Source organism: Mus caroli, unplaced genomic scaffold (genome assembly GCF_978045245.1).
Source record: "Mus caroli unplaced genomic scaffold, Mus_caroli_1 scaffold_3, whole genome shotgun sequence".
Classification (NCBI taxonomy): domain Eukaryota; kingdom Metazoa; phylum Chordata; class Mammalia; order Rodentia; family Muridae; genus Mus; species Mus caroli.
Window position 1 is genome coordinate 142,463,166 of NW_028227258.1, and position 25,176 is coordinate 142,488,341.

The 25,176-nt window shown below is 40.9% G+C and overlaps 1 protein-coding gene across 2 annotated transcripts in view; it reads right to left on the bottom strand.

The window, feature by feature from the left end:
• Positions 1 to 5,671, bottom strand: part of Dnajc5b (DnaJ heat shock protein family (Hsp40) member C5 beta) — a 102,459-nt gene extending 96,788 nt beyond the window's left edge. Inside the window, exon 1 of one of the 2 annotated variants that reach the window (XM_021158367.2) lies at positions 5,585 to 5,671. The gene's annotated coding sequence lies outside the window, so the exon portion shown is untranslated. Of the gene's footprint in view, positions 1 to 5,577 lie in introns of both variants that reach the window. The other variant, XM_021158366.2, reaches the window with a different exon arrangement.
• Positions 5,672 to 25,176: the final 19,505 nt, after the last annotated feature.

Genomic DNA, 25,176 nt, shown 5'->3' on the forward strand with positions numbered 1-25,176 from the left:
AATAAACAAAATAAATTTTATTAAATAAAAAAAAAAAGGAATTCAGCCTCAGAAATGCTAAAAAAAAAAGTGTGAAGCCCACAGAGATGAGTGCTGAGATGACAGGAAGTTGAAAGTAGCCAGATCCATCTGGGTTTTGGGGGGTGCAGAAAAGAAATGAGGGAAAAGAAAAAGAAAAGCATAAAGGGCCTTGAAGACCAAGCAATTGGATTCTCTGTTTTGCAAACATCTGTTTTTAAACTGGGGAGTAACAATCTCTGTTTTGGAAACAGTATCTAATGGGTTGCAGAGAACTGAATTAAGTAAGATGAGTAGAAAAAGATGACCAGGTAGCAGCAGGTAGATATCACTAGGAATGATAAATTTGAAGGCATAGAGCTGTAAGTTTATATGGTGAGGTGGACAAAGGCAGAGAGACAGGTATTCAAGAATACTCCAGATACCCACTATGACTTCTAGTACTGTCTCTGATTGAGGCAGGAATCTACAAGGGGTGCAAATTAGAGGAAGACAATAATTTAGATTTGGAATATGCAGGCTTTAGGGTATTTGCTCACAAGCAAGCCAGCATAAAGGTTTAGTTCCGACCTAGCCATAGCTACAGTATGTGACCCCTTACAGATACCTTCTCACACCTTTCCCCTCCTTCCTTGTGTCTGCGTTTCTACAGCTCCTGTTTTCTATGTCCCAGTCAAGGACAGGAAACTATTCCCTGTGTTTATGAAAGCAAAGGGATAATGAGTGGCAGTGAGGCAAGTCCTGCCAGGGTCAACGTTTTCATTAGAAAAAATGTTTTTCTTCCCCAAGCATGGGTCAGTCATACTGTTCCTCTTCCTCAAGGTTCCTCCCATGGCCCAATGCTCCCTGACACTCCAGACCACTTCACTATTTCTTTGCTGAGCCCCATGGGCACTTTGAAGTCTGAAGGAGGCACATTTTTCACATAGTTAGAGTTTCTTCTTTGCCTTTGAACTCTTTGCAGGTGTACATATCACGCTAAGTAAATCCTTGACATTTGAAAAGGTTCAGCTTCTGCAGTATTTCATTTTCCTATTGCCCTTGTGCTTGATACAGTTCCAGGCACAAACACATTCAAAATATAAATTGGACTGAAACCTATATTGAAATCTTTAGGGTGAAAATAGCCACCTTGAAAGGATGTTACAGTGGGGGATGGCGTACTGGTTAGGAACGTGAAACCATGTTAGATTCTAACATATAAGCCAGTATAACAAGAATCCTCTTTAAAATGGTGACTTTTTCTTCTTCAAAAGAGGAGAATGCTTGCTGCAAGGCATAACTTGGTGACCTTGCCTTGTATGTTTGAGACTCTGAGTTCAACTCTCAGTTCTGCAAAAAGTTAATCAACCAATTAATAGTTTGAGGGATTGCCCTTAGTTTGTGAACAATACTGGCTCATAAAATGCAGACCTTGCCATTTACAGAAGATGATGCCCAACAGCATAAATGACAAGACTTGGGGTAGAGGGCTTCCTTTTGGTTACAGTTCTGTTGGCATGTCCATTGGGATAGTTGGGCAACTTAAAAGAGGGGTATTCGTGAGTCAGCTTATAACACCATTCCTCAGACAGAAGAGGAGAGGCAGCAGACCTGTGGTGGCCAGACTGTGCTGGTCAAGATGGAGAAAGCTATCTGGGGGTGAGGCGCAGACATATGGTTTGTCTTGTGTGCCCTGGCCATCAAGCCTTTAGCCTCTGGCACTCTATCATTGATGCCACTAATTCATACAAACTCTCCATTGCGAACATCCTAATCCCTCTATGGGCCACATGAGAACTCCGGCACATAGCTCCAAGAGGCACAACTGATATTAGGAAGAGTGTGTACCAAGGAAGGTGGGTCAGGTTTACTAGGGAGCAACAAGAGGCATGCCTCCAGAAGTGGCAAGAGCAGGAGTGGAGGGGAGAGGGAGGTTGTGCAGGCACTACCACCGTGGCCTCGAAGCTTGGCTGAAGGCTTGTTTTGGAGCATACCTTTTCCCGCCTGAAGTTCTCAGGAGGCACAGGGTAAACAGCAGGAGAACTCCTTGTGCCCTTGGTAGCACCAACACCCATTGACTCTGGGTCACATTCCTTTCCAGACTTCACAGGCCTCAGGTTACAAAGGCCTTGTTGCACAATCCATAGAGGAGCAGGTATGATGGGGGCTGGGTTAGATTGATGGTGTGTGCCCTGCGTGTGTCAGGGAGCTATGTGTGGTCAGATGCCCAGGCACCTAGGTGGTAGCAAGACTCAGCAGCCAATGTCTCATGATTTTTTTTTCAGAGTTATCCTTCTTTCTTATATCCCCTCTGGAAGCTTTTAGGTACCACTTGTCAAGCTGCAAGTTTTGCAGTAATTTTAGGGGAAATATTCCAAATGCTTACTAGGCACACCTGCATTTCAGTTTATTGGAGAGAGCTGGAACTTCAAAACCACACTGCAGAAGCTAAATCTAAACTTCCTTTCTTCCACAACAATCAGCTCCCTCCTACCATAGTACGTGAAAATTACTCAATATATTACACAGCTTTTGCAAGTAATATGGAAGTGGAAAGATAGACCACAGCTCTATTCAAAGCCTATGTCACAACAGGCTGCTTTTTCTAAGGAATGTTCATAATTCTCTTTACCACAGACAAGTCTGCATGGAAATCCAGGAATATATGGAAGAGTCTTTTAGGAGTTAGACATTTCAGTTGGCTTTAAACAAATATAAACCTATAACGTCAAAGATCATCTGCATTTACCAGTAGCAGTGAAAGTATTTACCACCCATTTCCAGTGATGGAGAAAGCTTACAACTATGACAATTAGGATTTATTTATCTTAAACAATTATCGGTTTCACTCAATTTCTTGCAGAACTTAGGTCTTTGTATAGACATTAACGTATTTTCAAGGAGTTCAGTTAGAAACTTGGTGTTCCTGTGTCCAGAGCGTGCCCAGGCATAAACTTACAAACTGATTGGAGATGTAAGACATACAGTGCTACAGAAAAATCCTGGCAAGGCTGAAGAAGCACCCAAGCTACCAAGATAATTTCCAAGGGAATCTGAAGTCATAGGAAAAGTTAGCAAATATGTTGGATAATAATGGTGAGTCACTTACCATTTACGTGTCAAATAGCCTCAGTCACCATACAGTGTTATCTACTCATACACATACAGGCTTACACATATACATTCATAAATTAGCATGACCTGCTACACTGAAAAAGGCAAAGCCACAGGAAGACTGTATTTATTACAAGGTAAAAGTCTTGTCTAAATGCTTAATAGTGTATGTACATGCAGTGTGTGCCTGTTGTATATGTTTGTGCCTGTATGTACTTGTGTGTGTATGAAAATGTGGGGCCAGAAGTCAAATCTGAGTTCCTCTATCCATCTCCCAAATCGTCATCATCATCATCATCATCATCATCATCGATGTAGCATTTCTTAAGAAACCTCAAGGCTACTAGTTAAGGAAGACTAGCCAGCTAGTAAGCAGCACAGATCCTCCTGCCTCTCCATCCGTAGCTCTCTGTTCACAGGCATGTACCAACACACCATTTTTTCCCATGAGTGCTGGGGATCAGAACTCTGGCCCTCGTGTCTGCGTGTAAACAGAGCCGTTTCCCCAGCCCATTTTTTTGTTTGTTTTCTTTGTAATGGGCTGTATCTAATCAGTTTTCAAGACAAGGTAGCTTGCTAACTTCCCTGTGGGTTTTTTTTCATCATTATCTCAAACTTTTGGGTGGGTTTGGGGTCTTGACCGTACATCTGTTAGTCACGAGGCAGTGCAGAGGCTAAAGGATGAGCAATGTTATCTTTAGACGTGGCCCGCAGTTACCAATAACCGGCGCGGGAAACGAGGTGTTCTCATTTTTAGAGTATTCTAAACTTGGAAATGCACAGAGTTAGCTCAGATATAAACTAATTTAACATGAGTCAAGGACAGAGTGTACTGGAGCAACCGCCTAGCTGACAAGACTGGAACTGTGGCTCCCGGCCAACACACCTCCCTGTGCTGCTGTCCTCGGACAGGAGGGGCTGGGGCAGTTTCCTAGATGATCCCTACAACTCTAAAATCCTGTGCCACGTGGCAAAGTTCATGAATATTACAGCCAATAAATGTAAATACAGATGAATTAGGAAACTATGCTTACATAAAGCCTGGCTTTTCGGTGTCTATAGAATGAAAGAAGTCTAAAAATTGACCAGTGAAAGTTTAGTTTTCAGAACCTTAAGAAATTGGACCATAACTCAATTGTGAAAAAACATAGCAACCTTCCAGATGGAAGTTGAATGTGTGCTATATAGCGAGCAGACAAGCACTTCTGCTTTGTTCTGGGTCCGTCAGCAGAGGCAGGCGGATTTCTGAGTTCGAGGCCAGCCTGGTCTACAGAGTGAGTTCCAGGACAGCCAGGGCTACACAGAGAAACCCTGTCTCGAAAAAACCAACCAACCAACCAAACAAACAAACAAAAAAGTGTCTCACATGCTATGGGTTACTGCTGCTTTCGTAGAGTGTCGGGACCCTGGTCTTACGGCTGTGATACACATGCATGACTGTTGGAAGCTGAGTGAAAACTGTAGCCCAGGTGGATTTGATCCCCTTTCTTGTCTATTGTGCCTGGTGTGCCCTGTAGGTTACTGATCCTAATCAGAGCCCCAGGCTACTCCTTCCACAGTGCCCTAACACGGCTCTTGCAGACCATGTTCGGAAAAGCCTGTTTGAGTAGTCCTAGCCTTTGACTGTGGAGTTGCTGTGTGTTAAGACCCAAGGGAGTCCAAACAGAGATGAGTCAGGGCCTGGCACCAATCCTAAGCTCCGCCCTGCTGCTAAACAGAACAGCTATTTGCTGTCACTTGGAGTCTTTCTAGGCCTCCAGGAAGAAACAAATACTTTAGAAGCCAAAACCCCAAAGCAAAGTAAAGAAAACAGAACTGTTTACATGTCCAGCAACGATTCACTGCCGAGTCCCTAGACATGGGCGGAGTGGAGTAGGGGTAAAAGCAGATGAACTGTACAACTTGACTTCTCAACCACAAGGCCTCTCTCTCTTACACTGTCCCTAGGGCTGGCCTTTTGCCTCTGAAGTCTTGGAATTTCGAAACTAGACTTTGAAGTTAATCCCTATTGTTAACCCATAATACACCTTTCTCCTTCGTATATTAATTTTTGTTGTATTTTTAAAACCACCTCTATTAAAATTATTCTTTCACTTAAATATTTAAAATATTTACTCTTCTCTGTCATCCTGGGAGAAGTCACTAAAAACCAAAACTCCTGTGTAGAAGACTATCATAGAATGAGTGAATTCCTTTAGAAAATAACCATGAACCGACGACCGCTGGAGACACCAGTGCTTTCTGCACTTTCACAGAAGTTGAGGAGGGGCCAGTGGGTATCTGAGAACTTTATAAATGCCTGTGTTTTGTGGCTTCATAGCCTCCTGGATGTACCAGCTTTACTTCTGCTGGGAGCCCCTCTGGATTCCTACCATCCCTTAAAAAAATAGGTACCCGTGTAAGTGTCTCCTTTTCCTTTAGACACTATTAAGTTCTGTGATTAGCTTAGCAAAAGTCATGTACCTTGTACCTGAACTGGAGGCATGGCTGGCTGATCCTTCTGGGTTCTTCCACGAGTGTTCTGCCCCTGCTCTGTCAATAACTGAGCCTCCGTTGCTTTTCCTTCTCAGATGCTAAGCTCTAGTCTATGCTGGGTATTGTGATGTCATAGACTAGAATTTCCCCCACCCCCACTACCCAGCTGAGACCTTTTCACCCACATCACTAACGGTCTCTCAATTTTCATTTACTTTAGCACTCAGGACCTTTTGAAATCTCCGGGAAGAAACACTGAAGACTGTGGTGGTTGGAATATGCTTGGACCAGGGAGTGGCACCATTAGGAGGTGTGGACTTGTTGAAGGAAGTGTGTCACTATGGGGGTAGGCTTTGAGAGATCTTCCTACTAGTTGCCTGAGGATGCCAGTCTTCTGTTTACCTTTCTGAACAAGATGTAGAACTCTCAGCTCCTCCAGCACCATGCCTGCCTGGACACTGCCATGCTTCCTGCCATGATAATACTGGACTGAACCTCAGAACCTGTAAGCCAGCCCCAGTTGAATGTTGTCCTTTATAAGAGACACCTTGATCATGGTATCTGTTCACAGCAGTAAAATCCTAACTAAAAGACCATCCATCTCACCTGCTTTACACATAATAGCATTGATAGCCTGGAGGGTGAAGTGTCTGAGCTAACTAGAGCCCAGAGGCCCTCTGTGTTGTGCTCTAACCCTTCTGGACACATTGCATTTATATCCTGATCTCCTGTCCAGAGTTCATCAACAGCAGGGGTTTCTGGCAGGTAGCTCAAGAGACTACCTGCATCTGCATGACAAGAAGCCACCCAAATAAAGTGCATTGCAGTAACTGAGCATTCGCAGTACAGACCACTCATTTTTCTAACAACCTATAGATTCCAGGAAGAGATTGTCCTAACCTGGACTCAGAAATCCTGGCCCACCAAATCAATTCTAGAATAGCAAGTAATGTGACTTCTGAGTAATTGATGTTTTCACAGATTTGGTGATGAGTAAGAAAGTCAAAGCTACTAATCATATTTACTGCAATGACACATCACATTCTAGTATCTACTAGAAAAGGAATATCAGTAAAGAAACAGATTTCTGCTATAATGTACTTCATATCCCCGTCTCCTTTTTGTAGACATTTCCCCATGATGTTAAGAGATTATCTTCACTGTGTAAGCTGACTTGTATCTTTCAGAGTATCGCAGGGGTGAGGGAACACATATCACACATATCATTTGTAACACCAACAAATAACTTTTTATATCATGCTTCAACATTTACAAGCCATTTTCACATATATCATTTCATTTAATCACATCTCAGTGAGGTATATTATGTTTAGTACAATTTTATGGATGAGAAAATTATAGCTTAAAGTGGTTATGACTTGCACAAGATCACGAAGTTAATTAAGTAGAAAGGTTAACATTAACTGTAAACCAGATCTTCCAGCCAAGCATTTTCTGCAACATATAGAGCTTGCCCTGGGTCAGAATTGCCATTTGGTCTCAGAAAAAAATTTAAAGGCAAGTGCATTAAAGGACCCTTTAAGGAATAAAGAAAAATCACTCCCATGGGTTATAAACGCTGTTTTATTAACTTCCTAAATGCTTGCATAAAAACTAAAAGGAATGGTTGATGCACACATAATTTCAAACTTTGATCTAATTACTACCCTTCCACTCAATTCCACATCTGTGAATCTCCCAAGATATCCAATATGGACATGAACAATATTTAAATGTAAGAGTTGTTTGTAACACTGTTTATAACAAAAGAAACACTAAAAGCTCAGCAGTAGAAAAGTGGTAAAAAAAATGAATATGCTAAACTCATGAAAATGTTTTTGAATAAAATTTCCTGGGCCATGGACTCCATTGTTGGCCATTTGTTTGCCATCTTTGGAATGTTGCCAGGAACACTATTTACTTGATATTTTCCTTGAAATTAACTCATATTTTAGTAAGAAAACACTGATTGACAGTATTTTATATAACAGGTTGAAGTATAGCATCAAAGATCATGTGTGATGATGACATCAGGGGAGTGGTTGGTATTAATACCTTAGTTTTGTTCTTACACCTAACTGAAAATATACAACTGACTTAATCAAATCCCAATTAATGACTTTCATTTCCATCAAAAGTTGACCTTTCTGTATGAAAACACAAAACACCTTTTCATCACTCATCTATAAAAGGTTCAGTGCAGAAGTGAAGAATTTGTTTAATTCCATATCGTAGCTAGATATGTTTCAATACACCTTGCACTAAATCAACAATCTGCCAAAACTTGTTTTAATAATCACCTTACGTAGATAAGTGTACTCATAGCAAGATCAAGGCCCCTTTTCCCAAAGTAGTTCCATCAAGCTGTTTCCTCTAGGGAAAAACATGATCCTCAATTGTGTTCCATCTTGACTAAACACCCCAAAAATTATATTCTATAGAGTGTGGATGCCACTGTTTCTCTGTTTCTGTAATGCAACTCAAATACTACCTGTCTGCGAGTTGGGCACAGCCTCACCTGGAGTATATGTAGCACTAAGTCCCTGGGAAAGGGATGCTCAAGATCCTATCCTCCTGTTGGTTGACTCTTTTCTATGGTAAATGAGGTACGATAGCAAAGGGTTTTGTTCAACTTGAAGGTGGATTTACTCGTTTTGATCTATAGACCACCAAGATGAGACCCACCTACTGTGTGTGTGTGTGTGTGTGTGTGTGTGTGTGTCTGTGTGTGTGTCTGTGTGTGTGTCTGTGTGTGTGTGCAGTCAGCCCTCTTATTTGCATGGGCACCCTATCATAGATTCAACCACACTGCAGATGGACAGTATGTAAACATCTGTCTATAGTGATATGTACTGGCCATTACTCCCTAGACTATACAGTATAAGAACTATGTCCTGACATTGTCTTAAATATTATATACACTCTATGGGTAGTTTAAACTATTGGGAGTGTGTGTGTGTGTGTGTGTGTGTGTGTGTGTGTATGTGTGTGTAGTGTATAGCCTTATACAACAGCTCCTCAGCTAACGCTGAGGGCTCAGAAGCCCCTCTCCCAAACTGGGACGTTTTTAAAGAAAATGCTGGTTGGTGAAAGACTTCACACCTTGTACATCATTATGTTTGGCCCAAGCTACTAACCATACTCTAAGGACATTTTCCAAGGCCCATGAAGCACAGTGTGGGAAGTTAAGTCTTTACTAGAGACTAAAAAAAACCTATTTGTTCTTTAATGAATTTTATTTCTACTTAGATTTTAGGTTTTATTTTCCCTTTCTCCTTTTCTTCCTTCCTCTCTCCCTCTTTCTCCTCATCCCTCTTTCTCCTTTTCCTCCTCCTCGTATCTCTGTGTCATTAAAAATTGAACCCAGGCCTTCATATCCTAAGCAAGTAGTTTATTGCTGGGCTGTATCTCCAGGCCACTCATTTTTTAATTGTTTTTTCCTTACAAATTATTTTTTATTTTCTTGATAAAATGCTTGAGACTATGTCTGTCTACTCAGGATTTTCTAAAGTTAAACACAATACTTGTCATTGATTTTGCACTGTTTATGATGTTATGTAGAAACAATAAAGAAACAAACAAATAAATGGTAAAAAAAAATTTTTAAAGCAAAATCCTCACTTGCTAGCAACCAGAGTCTAACTGCTTTAAGCCTGAACAAGGACACAATGTTTTATATTGTGACCTAAGTCCAAACTGCTATTCTCAAGAAGGGCAAGAACATTAAGATTTTAGTACATAACGAGATAGTGAGCACCTGTTACCCAAACAAATAAAACTGGGAGAGAAGGCTAGGAAACTGTTCTGAACTGCAGGAGAAGGACCCTATTCCCTCCAAGACAGGAGATTCTCAGAAAAAATTTCCAGTATTTCTGCCAGTGCTGTGTTCTCTTTAGTATAACTTTCATATCAATATTAGTCTGGTAAATACTTTTACTCCCATACTTTGGGCTTGTTCTGGCATGATACCTTAAAAACTTAATAAATGAACACAATTGGTGCATGAATTTCTAGATGCTTTCATTAATTTTACTTCAGTGACCCACTGAACAGCATAGCAACAGTTGCCAGGGCTCAACCTACAAAGCAGGCTGTGGCTGTGAACAAACTGTCTGGTAGAGATTTTAATCAAGTGTTGGTGACTCTAAAGCTGAAGTCTCTTTTAAATCATGTTATGAAAATTCAACATCCTGAGAAGAGCATTGTAAGCCAGGCCTTTTCCAAAAAAAAAAAAAATGCTTACTCTTGAGAGTAATGTAAGTATGCCTGCAGAATCCAAAGGATATTGGTTAGTATATGAGACCAACCTCATATACTCACAGACATCATACTATTTCTTCAACAATAATGTACCACTGCATACTCAAATAGAATTCAGTGTGTATGTATGTTGCAGGTTGGGGTCGATGGTATACTTGTATGTATGTTGCAGGTTGGGGTCAAAGGTATACTTGCATATGGAGGCCAGAGGCTACCTTATTCCCTTGAGACAGGGCCTCTCAATGAACCTGGAGCCCACTGTTCCCACTAGGCTCACTAATCTGTGAACTCCCAGAATCTACCTGGCTCTGGCTCCCAGTAGAACCCCTGGCTGGGATTCTATGTAGACCCAGCCGTGTCTGGGTCTTTCTTGTTATTGTTTTTAACACTGGTGCTAGAGATTCTTGAGACCTGCACAGCAAGTACTTTAACCCACTGATTCATCTCTCCATCCTTAGAATTTAATTAATTGCTTAGGAACTTAGTCTGCACAGGTGAGAGTGTGCACCACAGAAGCTGACAGCTTCTGGAACCGGCAGGAGCCACAAAACCGCTGAGGCAGCACCCTTTTCGGGCCTCAGACAGCCGGCCACCTCCCGACCAGTGGGCAGGTGTCCGCCTGGCTCGGAAGCCCTCTGCCTCAGGAACAGCGAGCGCCATCTTGGTTTCGGGACTCAGCCGAACTTAGGAACTTAGTCTGCACAGGTGAGAGTGTGCACCACAGAAGCTAACAGATTCTGTGACCTGCCAAAGCAACACAGCTTCTGGGAAAGGTCCAGTTTTGGGCCTTCTTCTTCAGCCAGGAGGAGTTCCAAATGCAAGATATCTGTGCACCTTCCCTGTGAGGGGAGAGCTTGCCAGCAGAGAGTGCTCTGACCACTGAAACTCAGAGGAGAGAGCCTGTCTCCCAGGTCTGCTGATAGACTGTAACAGAATCACCAGAAGAACAATCTTTAACAGAGTCAACTATAACAACTAACTCCAGAGATTACCAGATGTCGAAAGGTAAACGTAAGGATCTTACTAACAGAAACCAAGACCACTCACCATCATCAGAACCCAGCACTCCCACTTCGCCCAGTCCAGGGCACCCCAACACACCCGAAAAGCTAGACCCGGATTTAAAAGCATATCTCATGATGATGGTAGAGGACATCAACAAGGACTATAATAACTCACTTAAAGAAATACAGGAGAACACTGCTAAAGAGTTACAAGTCCTTAAAGAAAAACAGGAAAACACAACCAAACAGGCAGAAGTCCTTACAGAAAAACAGGAAAACACATCCAAACAGGTGATGGAAATGAACAAAACCATACTAGACCTAAAAAGGGAAGTAGACACAATAAAGAAAACTCAAAGTGAGGCAACACTGGAGATAGAAACCCTAGGAAAGAAATCTGGAACCATAGAGGCGAGCATCAGCAACAGAATACAAGAGATGGAAGAGAGAATCTCAGGTGCAGAAGATTCCATAGAGAACATCGGCACAACAATCAAAGAAAATGGAAAATGCAAAAAGATCCTAACCCAAAACATCCAGGAAATCCAGGACACAATGAGAAGACCAAATCTACGGATAATAGGAGTGGATGAGAATGAAGATTTTTCAACTCAAAGGACCAGCAAATATCTTCAAAAAAATTATAGAAGAAAACTTCCCAAATCTAAAGACTTCAACATATCACTTTCATCAATGGACAGATCATGGAAACAGAAACTAAACAGGGACACAGAGAAACTAACAGAAGTTATGAAACAAATGGATCTGACAGATATCTACAAAACATTTTATCCTAAAACAAAAGGATATACCTTCTTCTCAGCACCTCATGGTACCTTCTCCAAAATTGACCACATAATAGGTCACAAAACAGGCCTCAACAGATACAAAAATATTGAAATTGTCCCATGCATCCTATCAGATCACCATGGACTAAGGCTGATCTTCAATAAAAAATAAATAATAGAAAGCCAACATTCACGTGGAAACTGAACAACACTCTTCATAATGATACCTTGGTCAAGGAAGGAATAAAGAAAGAAATTAAGGACTTCTTAGAGTTCAATGAAAATGAAGCCACAACATACCCAAACTTATGGGACACAATGAAAGCATTTCTAAGAAGAAAACTCATAGCTCTGAGTGCCTCCAAAAAGAAACTAGAGAGAGCACACATTAGCAGCTTGACAACACACCTAAAAGCTCTAGAACAAAAGGAAGCAAATTCACCCAAGAGAAGTAGAGGGCAGGAAATAATCAAACTCAGGGGCAAAATCAACCAAGTGGAAACAAGAAGAACTATTCAAAGAATGAACCAATCGAGGAGCTGGTTCTTTGAGAAAATCAACAAGATAGACAAACCCTTATTCAGACTCACTAGAGGGCACAGGGAAAGCATTCTAATTAACAAAATCAGAAATGAAAAGGGAGACATAACAACAGATCCTGAAGACATCCAAAACACCATCAGATCCTTCTACAAAAGGCTATACTCAACAAAACTGGAGAACCTGGATGAAATGGAGAAGTTTCTAGACAGATACCAGGTACCAAAGTTAAATCAAGATCAGGTTAATGATCTAAACAGCCCTACATCCCCCAAAGAAATAGAAGCAGTCATTAATAGTCTCCCAACCAAAAAAAGCCCAGAACCAGATGGGTTTAGTGCAGAGTTCTATCAGACCTTCAAAGAAGATCTAATCTCAGTTCTTCACAAACTATTCCACAAAATAGAAACAGAAGGTACTCTACCCAACCCATTCTATGAAGCCACAATTACTCTGATACCTAAACCACAAAAAGACCCCACAAAGATAGAGAACTTCAGACCAATATCCCTTATGAATATTGATGCAAAAATCCTCAATAAAGTTCTTGCTAACCGAATCCAAGAACACATCAAAACAATCATCCATCCTGACCAAGTAGGTTTCATCCCAGGGATGCAGGGATGGTTCAATATATGGAAATCCATCAACGTAATCCAGTATATAAACAAACTCAAAGACAAAAACCACATGATCATCTCGTTAGATGCTGAGAAAGCATTTAACAAAATCGAACACCCATTCAAGATAAAAGTCTTGGAAAGATCAGGAATTCAAGGCCCATACCTAAACATGATAAAAGCAATCTACAGCAAACCAGTAGCCAACATCAAAGTAAATGGTGAGAAGCTTGAAGCAATCCCACTAAAATCAGGAACTACACAAGGCTGTCCACTCTCTCCATACCTATTCAACATTGTACTTGAAGTCCTAGCCAGAGCAATTCGACAACAAAAGGAGATCAAGGGGATACAAATTGGAAAGGAAGAAGTCAAAATATCACTTTTTGCAGATGATATGATAGTATATATAAGTGACCCTAAAAATTCCACCAGAGAACTCCTAAGCCTGATAAACAGCTTCAGTGATGTAGCTGGATATAAAATTAACTGAAACAAGTCAATGGCCTTTCTCTACACAAAGGACAAACAGGCTGAGAAAGAAATTAGGGAAACAACACACTTCTCAATAGCCACAAATAATATAAAATACCTAGGCATGACTCTAACTAAGGAAGTGAAAGATCTGTATGACAAGAACTTCATGTCTCTGAAGAAAGAAATTAAAGAAGATCTCAGAAGATGGAAAGATCTCCCATGCTCATGGATTGGCAGGATCAATATAGTAAAAATGGCTATCTTGCCAAAAGCAATCTACAGATTCAATGCAATCCCCCATCAAAGTTCCAACTCAATTCTTCAAGGAATTAGAAAGGGCAATTGGCAGATTCATCTGGAATAACAAAAAACCTAGGATAGCAAAAACTCTTCTCAAGGATAAAAGAACCTCTGGTGGAATCACCATGCCCAACCTAAAGCTGTACTACAGAGCAATTGTGATAAAAACTGCATGGTACTGGTATAGTGACAGACAAGTAGACCAATGGAACAGAATTGAAGACCCAGAGATGAACCCACACACCTATGATCACTTGATCTTTGACAAGAGAGCTAAAACCATCCAGTGGAAAAAAGACAGCATTTTCAACAAATGGTGCTGGCACAACTGGTGCTTATCATGTAGAAGATTGCGAATTGATCCATTCCTATCTCCTTGTACTAAGGTCAAATCTAAGTAGATTAAGGAACTCCACATAAAACCAGAGACACTGAAACTTATAGAGGAGAAAGTGGGGAAAAGCCTCGAAGATATGGGTACAGGGGAAAAATTCCTGAATAGAACAGCAATGGCTTGTGCTGTAAGATCGAGAATCGATAAATGGGACCTCATAAAATTGCAAAGCTTCTGTAAGGCAAGAGACACCGTCAATAAGACAAAAAGACCACCAACAGATTGGGAAAGGATCTTTACCTATCCTAAATCAGATAAGGGACTAATATCCAATATATATAAAGAACTCAAGAAGGTGGACTCCAGAAAATCAAATAACCCCATTAAAAAATGGGGCTCAGAACTGAACAAAGAATTCTCACCTGAGGAATACCGAATGGCAGAGAAGCACCTGAAAAAATGTTCAACATCCTTAATCATCAGGAAAATGCAAATCAAAACAACCCTGAGATTCCACCTCACACCAGTCAGAATGGCTAAGATCAAAAATTCAGGTGACAGCAGATGCTGGCGAGGATGTGGAGAAAGAGGAACACTTCTCCATTGTTGGTGGGATTGCCAGCTTGTACAACCACTCTGGAAATCAGTCTGGCGGTTCCTCAGAAAATTCGACATAGTACTACCGATGTATCCAGCAATACCTCTCCTGGGCATATATCCAGAAGATGTCCCAACCGGTAAGAAGGACACATGCTCCACTATGTTCATAGCAGCCTTATTTATAATAGCCAGAAGCTGGAAAGAACCCAGATGCCCCTCAACAGAGGAATGGATACAGAAAATGTGGTACATTTACACAATGGGGTACTACTCAGCTATTAAAAAGAATGAATTTATGAAATTCCTAGGCAAATGGATGGACCTGGAGGGCATCATCCTGAGTGAGGTAACCCAATCACAAAGGAACTCTCACAATATATACTCACTGATAAGTGGATATTAGCCCAGAAACTTAGGATACCCAAGATATAAGATATAATTTGCTAAACGCAATAAACTCAAGAGAACAAAGACCAAAGTGTGGACACTTTGCCCCTTCTTATAATAGGGAACAAAACACCCATGGAAGGAGTTACAGAGACAAAATTTGGAAGTGTGATGAAAGGATGGACCATCTAGTGATTGCCATATTCAGAGATCCATCCCATGATCAGCTTCCAAACGCTGCCACTATTGTATACACTAGCAAGATTTTGCTGAAAGGACCCTGATATAGCTGTCTCTTGTGAGACTATGCAGGGGCCTAGCAAACACAGAAGTGGATGATCACAGTCAGCTATTGGATGGATCACACGGCCCCCAATGGAGGAGCTAGAGAAATTACCCAAGGAGCTAAAGGGAACTGCAACCCTATAGGTGGAACAACAATATGAACTAACCAGTACCCCGGAGCTCTTGTCTCTAGCTGCATATGTATCAAAAGATGGCCTAGTCAGCCATCACTGCAAAGAGAGGCCCATTGGACTTGCAAACTTTATATGCCCCAGTACAGGGGAACGCCAGGGCCAAAAAGGGGGAGTGGGTGGGTAGGGGAGTGGGGGTGGGTGGGTATGGGGGACTTTTGGTATAGCATTGGAAATGTAAATGAGCTAAATACCTAATTAAAAAATGGGAAAAAAAAGAATTGCAACCCTAAAAAAAAAAAAGAAAAGAAAAAGAAAATACTTCTTTCTTACATGTATTCTTATTATAGTTTCCCTCCATCTATGCCTCCCAGTTCCACTGTAGCCTCTGCTTGAATGAATGTCCTTTTTGTATTTCCTTAGCCCAAAACTTAGGATACCCAAGATTTAAGATACAATTTGCTAAACGCATGAAACTCAAGAAGAATGAAGACCAAAGTGTGGACACTGTGCACCTTCTCAGAATTGGGAACAAAACACCCAGGGAAGGAGTTACAGAGACAAAGTTCGTAGCGGTGATGAAAGGATGGACCATTTAGAGACTGCCGTATCCAGGGATCCATCCCATAATCAACTTCTAAACGCTGACACCATTGCATACACTAGCAAGATTTTGCTGAAAGGACCCAAATATAGCTGTCTCTTGTGAGACGATGCTGGGGCCTAGCAAACACAGGAGTGGATGTTCACAGTCAGCTATTGGATGTATCACAGGGCTCCCAATGGGGAAGCTAGAGTAAGTACCCAAGGAGCTAAAGGGATCTGCAACCCTATTGTTGGAACAACATGATGTACTAACTAGAACCCCGGAGCTCTTGTCTCTAGCTGCATATGTATCGAAAGATGGCCTAGTCAGCCACCAATGGAAAGAGAGGCCCATTGAACTTGCAAACTTTATATGCCCCAATATAGGGGAATGCCAGGGCCAAAAGAATGGGAATGGGTGGATAGGGACGTGGGGGGGTGCTATGGGGGACTTTTGGGATAGCATTGGAAACGTAATTGAGGAAAATATGTAATAAAAATATTAAAAAAAAAAAAAAAGAACCAGGGGAATGCCAGGACCAAGAAGTGGGAGTGGGTGGGTAGGGGAGTGGGAGGGGGGTCTGGGGGACTTTGGAGATAGCATTTGAAATGTAAATGAAGAAAATACCTAATTAAAAAAAATAAATTGGAAAAAAAAAGAAAATAAAGACATCTAAGAAACAATTATAAAATAAAATATAAATCAAACCAAAAAAGAGAATTTAATTAATTGATTGATTAATTATATCCCAAATGTTGTCCCCTTTTCTGGTCCTCCATGCAGAGTTCTTCCACCCATCTTCCGTTCCCTTCGCCTCTAAGAGGGCAGCCCCACCAAACCCCTGGTATACTTCATCCTGGTGCATCAAGTCTCTTCAGAATTAGATGCATCTTCTCCCAGTAAAGTTAGACATAGAAGTCCTCTGTTACATCTTTCCCGGGGGCCTTGGACCTGCTCCTGTATGCTCGTTAGTTGGTGGCTCAGTCTTGGGAAGCTCCCAGGGATCCAGGTTAGTTGACACTGTTAGTATTCCTGTGGGGTTGTCATCTCCTTGAGAGCCTTCAATCCTTCTCCTAACTCTTCCACAGGGGTCCCTTACCTCCATCCAATGTTTGTCTGTGGGTATCTGCATCTGTCTCAATCAGCTGCTGGGTAGAGCCTCACTAGGTCATACATTTGTAGGGAATAAAGGACCCCTATATTCTGTAATATGACCATATAGGGTCTGGCAGGTCTCTACAGAACAGAAGGTAATATGTGAAATAGAGAACTCAAGCATTTAGGAATGAAGAGGTATTTAATAGTTAACTCTAGTGCCCATGTGTGACATTTCTTGAAACAGGATTATGGTGGTCTTTCGGAAATGCCTTAAACCAAAGCAAGAGACATAAACTGCAAACTGCAACATTCCCCCAAACTGGAATTCTCACAAGCCTAACTCTTCCACCAAATCTATCTTCCCCAAAACCACCTGCTTCTTATGCCCCTGAGAGGACTCTTCCTCTTTCCCTGTTTGTTCCAAAGAGTTACCACTGTTAAACGGAACTCAGGGCACTGCATTGATCACTTCTATTACAAGTGATCTCTGCTGTGGTCTGAAGGTTCCCCAAAACTCATGTGTGAAACCAGAATTCCCCACTGTAGTATCATTGACATGGCACCTTTGGAAAAGTAATTACATCCTTCCCAGTGGCTGGAGAGAACTACCTTTGGTTCCTTTTCTCTTCTGCTGCTCTACCATGTGATGACTCTGATCTCATCGGAGAACAGAGCAACATGGAAGCAGAAAGTAGCCCTGCTGGCACCTTAATTTGGGACTCCCCAGCCTCTAGGTCTCTGAGAAATATCTCTATTACTTATAAATTGTTCTGCCTTGGGTTTCAGCTCTGTCTTCCACACAAGGCAGCTCTCCACTATCTCCTGCAGTCTCCGGCAGCTGTTCTCCTAATTCATCCCACCTATTCCATCCTCATTCTTAGCAGAGAACTTAAAAGCCACCCAGCACACCCTCTCAGCCCCACTGCACAGTATTCTGAATGCCCCCTATGGCGCCTACCTCTTTCCTTCAGCCCAGTGGTAAAGGCATCCCTCCTGAAGTAACTCCCTCATGCCCAAGCCTCCTTCAAGGCTGGTACTTCAGAGACATCACTCCTTCACTTACCCTTTTGGCCAATTTCAACCACAACCTCTAGCATGTCTTTTCTCAGGAAAGCAAGCAAGCAAGCAAACAAACAAACAAACAAAACAAGCATTCGGTCTTCTGTTTTTTTATAAAAACCTTCCTTTAGCTTTTACCATGTTATCTCTACTACTCTTCTAGGACTTCCTTTAAGCTACCGCTAAAAGACAAGCTATCGGAGCCAACCTGTGCTCCTTTTGCCTGTGCTCCCATCTCACCTCAGTGTTCAGATCACAGCTACCCAACAGCTCCAGACCAGACACTCCCTGCCCACTATGGGCCTCAGGACTTCTTGTCTGGTCTTCTTCCCTGGCAGCGTTCACCTCTGAATTTCTCCTCAGCTGAGAAGTGGGGAAACATTTAAGATGCTGCCTTTACAGTCAACTCTTCTTGGAGCAGTGTGGATTGAATTGCACTTGTTTGCCTCTGTAAGGACTTGATTCTAAGATGGGATTCTCTCAGAAACATCTTTAGGAAAAGAAGAAAACACTGTCATAAACATCAAGACATCATTTTGACATTTTCAGTTTAAAAGGATTTTTTATTGGTTATTTTATTTATTTACATTTCAAACATTATTGCCCTTTCCAGCTTCCCCTCCACAAACCCCCTATCACATCCCCTCCCCCTGCTTCTTTGAGGGAGCTCCCCCACCCACCCACCCATTCCTGCCTCGCCGCCCTAGCATTCTCCTACACTGAGACATTGAGCCTCCACAAGACCAAGGGCCTCCCCTCCTATTGGTGCCAGAGAAGGTAGTCCTCTGCTACATATGCAGCTGGAGCCATGGGTTCCTCCAAGTGTACTCTTTGGATGGTGGTTAGTGTCTTAGTTAGGGTTTTACTGCTGTGAACAGACACCATGACCAAGGCAACTCTTATTAAAAACAACATTTAATTGAGACTGGCTTACAGGTTCAGAGGTTCAGTTCATTATCATCAAGGTGGGAGCATGGCAGTATCCATGGCACAGGCAGAGCTGAGAGTTCTACATCTTCATCCAAAGGTTACTAGTGGAAGACTGACTTCCATGCAATAGGATGAGGATCTTATGCCCACACCTACAGTGACACATCTACTCCAACCAGATCACACCTATTCCAACAAGGCCACACCTCCAAATGGTGCCTGGTCCAAGATTATACAAACCATCACAGTGGTTTAGTCCCTGGGAGCCCTTTGGGGTGTGGTTGGTTGATATTGTTATTCTTCCTTTGGGGTTGCAAACCCCTTCATTTCCTTCTGTCCTACCCCTAACTTCTCCATTGGGGTCTCTGCACTCAGTCTGATGGTTGAATACAAGTATCCGCATATGTATTGGTCAGGCTCTGGCAGAGCCTCTCAGGAGACAGCCATACCAGGCTCCTGTCAGCAACTGCTTCTTGGCATCAGCAATAGTGTTTGGGTTTGGTGTCTGCAGTTGGATGTGTGTCTGCAGGATGGATCCCTAAGAGGGGCAGTCTCTGGATGGCCTTTACTTCAGTCTCTGCTCCACTCTTTGTCCCTTTATTTCCTTTAGACAGGAGCAATTCTAGGTTAATATTTTTGAGATGTGTAGGTGGCCCCATTCCTCAAACAGGGGCCATGCCTAACCTCGGATATGGTCTCTACAAGTTCTCTCTCCCCTTTATTGGATATTTGAGCTAATGTCATTCCCATTGGGTCCTGGGAGCCTCTTACTTTCCTGGCATCTGGGACTTTCTAGTGGCTACTACCAGTTCTCTTTTCCCCACTACTACCCACCTCCTTTCAATTTCTTGACCCTCTGAACTTCTCTCCCATCTTCTCTCACACCTGATCCTGCCCCTCCTTTTTACTCCCCCTTCTCTCTTCCTTCCAAGTCTCTCCCTTCCTCTCCCTTCCTTTACCTCCCATTATTATTTTGTTCCCTCCTTCTAAGTGGGGAACTGAAGCATCCACACTTTGGTCTGAGTTTTTCTTGAGCGTCATAAGGTCTGTAAGTTGTATCATGGTTATTTTGAGTTTTTTTCCTAATATCCACTTACCAGTGAATGCATATCATGTGTGTGTGTTTGTGACTGGGTTACCTTGCTCAGGTTGATATTTTCTAGTTCCACTATTTGCCTGCAAATTTCATGAAGTCATAGTTTTTAATAGCTGAAAACGTCTCTCAGTTGTAGAAAAGTCTGGACCACAGGAAATACAGTATCTGTTGACTACTTACTATTCCGTTGCTATTACTACACAATGGTAGGAGTGTGGACGTATATATACATAGTGATACTTAGTCCAAGAAACATGCTGAGTGAGTAGGGGTTCAAATTCCACACTCTTTGCAAAAGTAAATCAAATATTGAAACTGTGTTGCTAACGCTATCACTTTTGGATTTAAAACTATCATTTAAATCCATGCTTGGTTTCTTTGTGGGCCGGGGAAATGATATTGACTCTGCAGGAGTTCTGCTACGAAGAGATGCTGGCTGTACCATTAGCATGACTTAAAGCACAGTGGAGATTCCCATTGATAATTTAGTGTGAGTTTTAGCACTCTTTGCTTTATTAGGTTAATGAGATACAAGCAGAATTGAAAGAAGGAAGGAATCACATATGCGTGGAATACTCAAGAAAACTTTCATTCAGTTGTCAGTCTTGTGGTGAGCCGTGAAGGATTGGAGATGTTTTTAGGAACACAATAAGGAATCACTCGTTTAGATCCTCCTCGTAAGTACAATCATGACTCTACCACAGGGACAGCTTTGGGAAGGAATCATGGGCAGAAATGAAGCTCTGTACATGCTAAATGTAGACTACTTACTTGTGATTAAAATTTTGAATTCTCTTACCCAATAAATTCCTGTCAAACCTTTGCTATAAAATAGGCAATCCTTTCTGAGGTGTTATAAAATAGTCAAAGAATCAAAAATGATATTTTTGAATGAGTGTTACTGTGAAATGCTTTCAAAAGCATGTGCTTGCTATTAATGACAGGTGGTATATCATGTTCTTCTTGGCCTGTCATCCTGTCTCTGAGGTACATGGTGTACAAGAAGAAAGAGAGGTAATTGTATTTCCCAGGAACTTCAAATTAAGTGTTCCTTCCTGATAGTTTTGTAAAGTAGAACTGTGTCATGATTGTCCTCAGTAAATGCTGAAAAAATGAGAAATAAATATCTTTTTTACAAAAATGTTTCAAACAAATTAAACCTGTTTAAAATGGTGTGCAGTCACTGAATACAGATTAAGACCCATTTAAACTAACTCCATGGATAAGTCTGAATCATTTTTTTTACCTTGATATTTTATTGTGTTATGTATTTCTTGGCATGAAATCAAATATAAAGCTTATATTAAACATGAAGCTTGTAAATATCAGTGCTACTATTAATTAAGCCAATGCTTGCAGACTCAAACAATTTTGCTATAAAAGCAGCTTCAGCTCCATCTAGTTGTGTAAACAAGTCCAGCCTTTTTATTCCAAAGAGGAACGAGTAACTTTTCAATTTTGTTCTGTAAAGATGGAGATTAGCCTTTGTCTTAGGTGTCAACTTCAGTCATTATCTTCAAGTTTTTATTAGAAAGACAGTTATGAGTGTGTCATTAAAATATGTATTCTTCATAAATATCTTTCTCTAGAATATAAAATGTTTTAACACTCATTGCATTATATATCTCAGTCATATTCCCAAGGAGTTTCTTCATTACTGGGCCTTGTCTAGGACTATAATTACTGCCTAGGCTTTAATACTGCTACAAAATATTAAAACTAGATATCAAATGTAACATAAATGGTGTCTGACTGTAGTCATGGGAGTGCCATTTGAAGTACTATAATTTCACTTTTAAATAAGACAAATCATTACCCAGAGGACCCTTGACATTGTCCCTTACCTGACCCCTCAACTTCAGTTCCTTGAAACCATTTCTTAGCTCTCTTAATCATCTCTTGCTGTGGCAATCCTATGTAACAAATTGTCAATAATCTGCAATAACAGAACATTTCCATCCTACTCATAAGCTGCAGCCATGCAGCTCTGCTGTATAGTATAGGATGAGAACTGTCCCATGATACTCTCACCTTGGAACCAGATCTCTCACTTAAACCTAAAGCTAGTTCTCCTTAATGGCAGGAAAAGGGAATCACTAAAGACCAGGATGTCAAGTCCAGTAGAGCAAAGATACTCAAAGATACTCAAAGCCTCCTCTTAAAGTTGCTGACTTCCATGCATCACCTCCAGCTCTCTGAATGGAGAATAACTAATAGAAATGAAGGAACCACTGTATGCACAGTATCCACTCCATACATGGTGAGACTTGACTCCTGTACCCATCTATCCTTTTACCTATGCTGGACCAGAATTTTGATTTTTAAAAAAGGTACCACAAATGAGTAGAATAGTTTCTTAAAAATGAACAAATTCAAGAAATTTGAGGTCAGATTCTATATTTTTAGAGTCTAAGAAACTAAAAAACAATATACAATTTTTGCTGGGATAGGAGGAGCTGACCGGGTGGGATCGCATTCTTAAGACTTTGTAGCTATATTAATAGGAGGTAGAAGACATTGCTCATAGTGTGATGTTTTACACACTGCATATGAGGAACTGAATGTAATCATCACTGATGGTGCCCAGACATAAGCCACTTAAATCACATCTTCTCAATTGCTTTTTTTTTTTAATGCTGGAATAAAACTGATCAAGAAAATGAAAGACATCTACAATAAAAACTTTAAAACTCTGAGGAAAGAAATTGGAGGGAGACATCAGAGGCTGGAACATCTTCTTAATGGTCATGGGTTGGAAGAGCTAAGGTTGTGAGAATGGCTTTGCTAATTAAAAAAAAAAAAAAAACCTACAGGGTCAATTCAATTCCCATCGAAAGCCCAATGCCATTCCTCACAAATATAGGAAAAAAAAAACCTTGATTAATATAGAAATAAAATATCCCTGATAGACAAAGCAATACTGAGGAAACAGATAGTGGCTATGGTATCTATACGCATATCTAATTGCAATTTGTACTACAGAGCCACAGTAACAAAATCAATATGGTGCGGGCTCAAAAAAGACATGCAAATTTTTAGAATGGATTAGAATGCATGTAAACCCATACAGTCTGATTCTTTAACAAAGATGGCAAAAATACACTGGAGGAAAGATAGCCTCTTTAACAAATGTGGGAAAATAGATACCTACATGTATAATAGACAAATGAAACTAGATCTCTATCTCTCGTCCTGTATAGAAAAATCAACTTCAAATATATCAGTGACTTTAATATAAGATATGAAACTTTTAGATGGAAAAGTTTAAGAAATAAGCGCAGGCAAACACTTTCTAAATAGAAATTCAGTTACTCAGGAGATTATGCCAACATTTGGCAAATGGGGCCTCGTACAACTAGAACCTACACAGCAAAGGAGTTAAGTGAAGACACAACCAACAACATGAGAGATGTTCTTTGCTAACTGTACATCGGAATGGGGATTGATTTCTACGAGATTCAAAGAGTTAAAAAACAAAACAAAACAAACAAAAAACCCTAAGAAACCAAATAGCAACACCGAAACACCGATAAATGAGATAATGAAATGAAAAGAATTCTTAAAAGAAACCGAAAAACATTAAAAATTGTCTAACCTCACAAGTTGTAGGGATTAATTTTGGCTGGGAACACAAGCCACCTGCGCAGGAGCTCTTTCCATGAATGGCACACACACAGACACACACACCACCACCAACAACAACCTACAAAATCCAAAGCCATAATGTAAAATCAAAAGACAGTGAAATAAATTGTACTCAAACAAAGAATATGAGTGAAAAATAAAATAAAAACCAACTATTTCACTTGAGACTTTATTGGAGAAAACTAAGTTTTCCTTTGAAAGAAGCTGTCAATTAGAGATAGCTTCTGGATTAGAGTTTGGAGTTTGTGTCCATTTCTCCCTATCTGTGCTGGTACCACACCTGGCTTAAACATATCTTAGAACATCACCCAAGAAGTCATACGAGAATTCTTAGTGCTTGTGAGAAAACAAGAAAACAAGACAAGAAAGAGTCTTGTGATCTCAGTTTCTTCAGAACACGGAATTGTTCCTGGAATGTGTTTTCATGCTCCTCCCAGGTGTAGTAGACAGGGGTGAGTTCATTTCAAATTATTTATTACAACTGGCTATTATTTGTTTATATGCCTTTATGGAACACATGATTTTGTCACATGTGGCTTGCCTATGTGATTATATGCTTCATTCACGTGACTCTTTAACTCTCAGAGTACAAATTGTGGGATTCTCTGAATAAAGTTGGCTTTTGCATGAGTCCTTAGTCCATCTCCTCTTCAGGTTCTGCTCTCCCAGTCTCATCACCTCTAGAATGGTAACAAATCTGAGCAGTTCCTGAACATACTGTCACAGACTCTGGGAGTTCATGTGTGTTAGTCCTCTTGAATCCAGAAAAACAGTTTCCTTGTTATCTTTCATCCCTTCTGACCCTTATAATCTTCCTGCTTCCTCTTCTGCATAGTCTATGTAACCCTGAGGGGAGGAGTTTGATGAAGACATACCACTTAGGACTGAGTGTTACAAGATCTCTTGCTCTCTGTATATTATTCAGTTGTGGGTCTCTGTATTAGTTCCCAACTACTCAGAGAAAATTTCTCAGGTAGTGACTGAGTGAGACACTGCTCAATGGGTACAGTAAATATCATTAGAAGTTATTTAATTGCTAAGTTCCTTTAACAGAATGATAGTATTGTTTTTCTCTAAGCCCATGGTCTTATCTAGTTTCGGGTTCTTGGCCATCTGATCCGTGTCGATCCTGAGATTCATGTCATGGAGTGGGCCTTAAATCCAATTAGATGTTGGGTGGTTACTTCCAAAACATCTGTGCCACTATTGCAGCAGCATATATCATGCAGGCAGGTCACTTCTGTATGACTGCTGGGTTTATAGATGGGTTGTATTTACTGTTATATCACCTGGTAGCATGTATAGTACCTTCCAGAACCATGAATACTAGTCAGCAGGCAGGAAGACTTTAGGTAAACACTGACTCAATTTCCCTGTGTTCAATGAGATATATAGATGTTGTCTTCAATAATAGAGTCTTACCAGCCGATTGTGGAGAACAACCAAT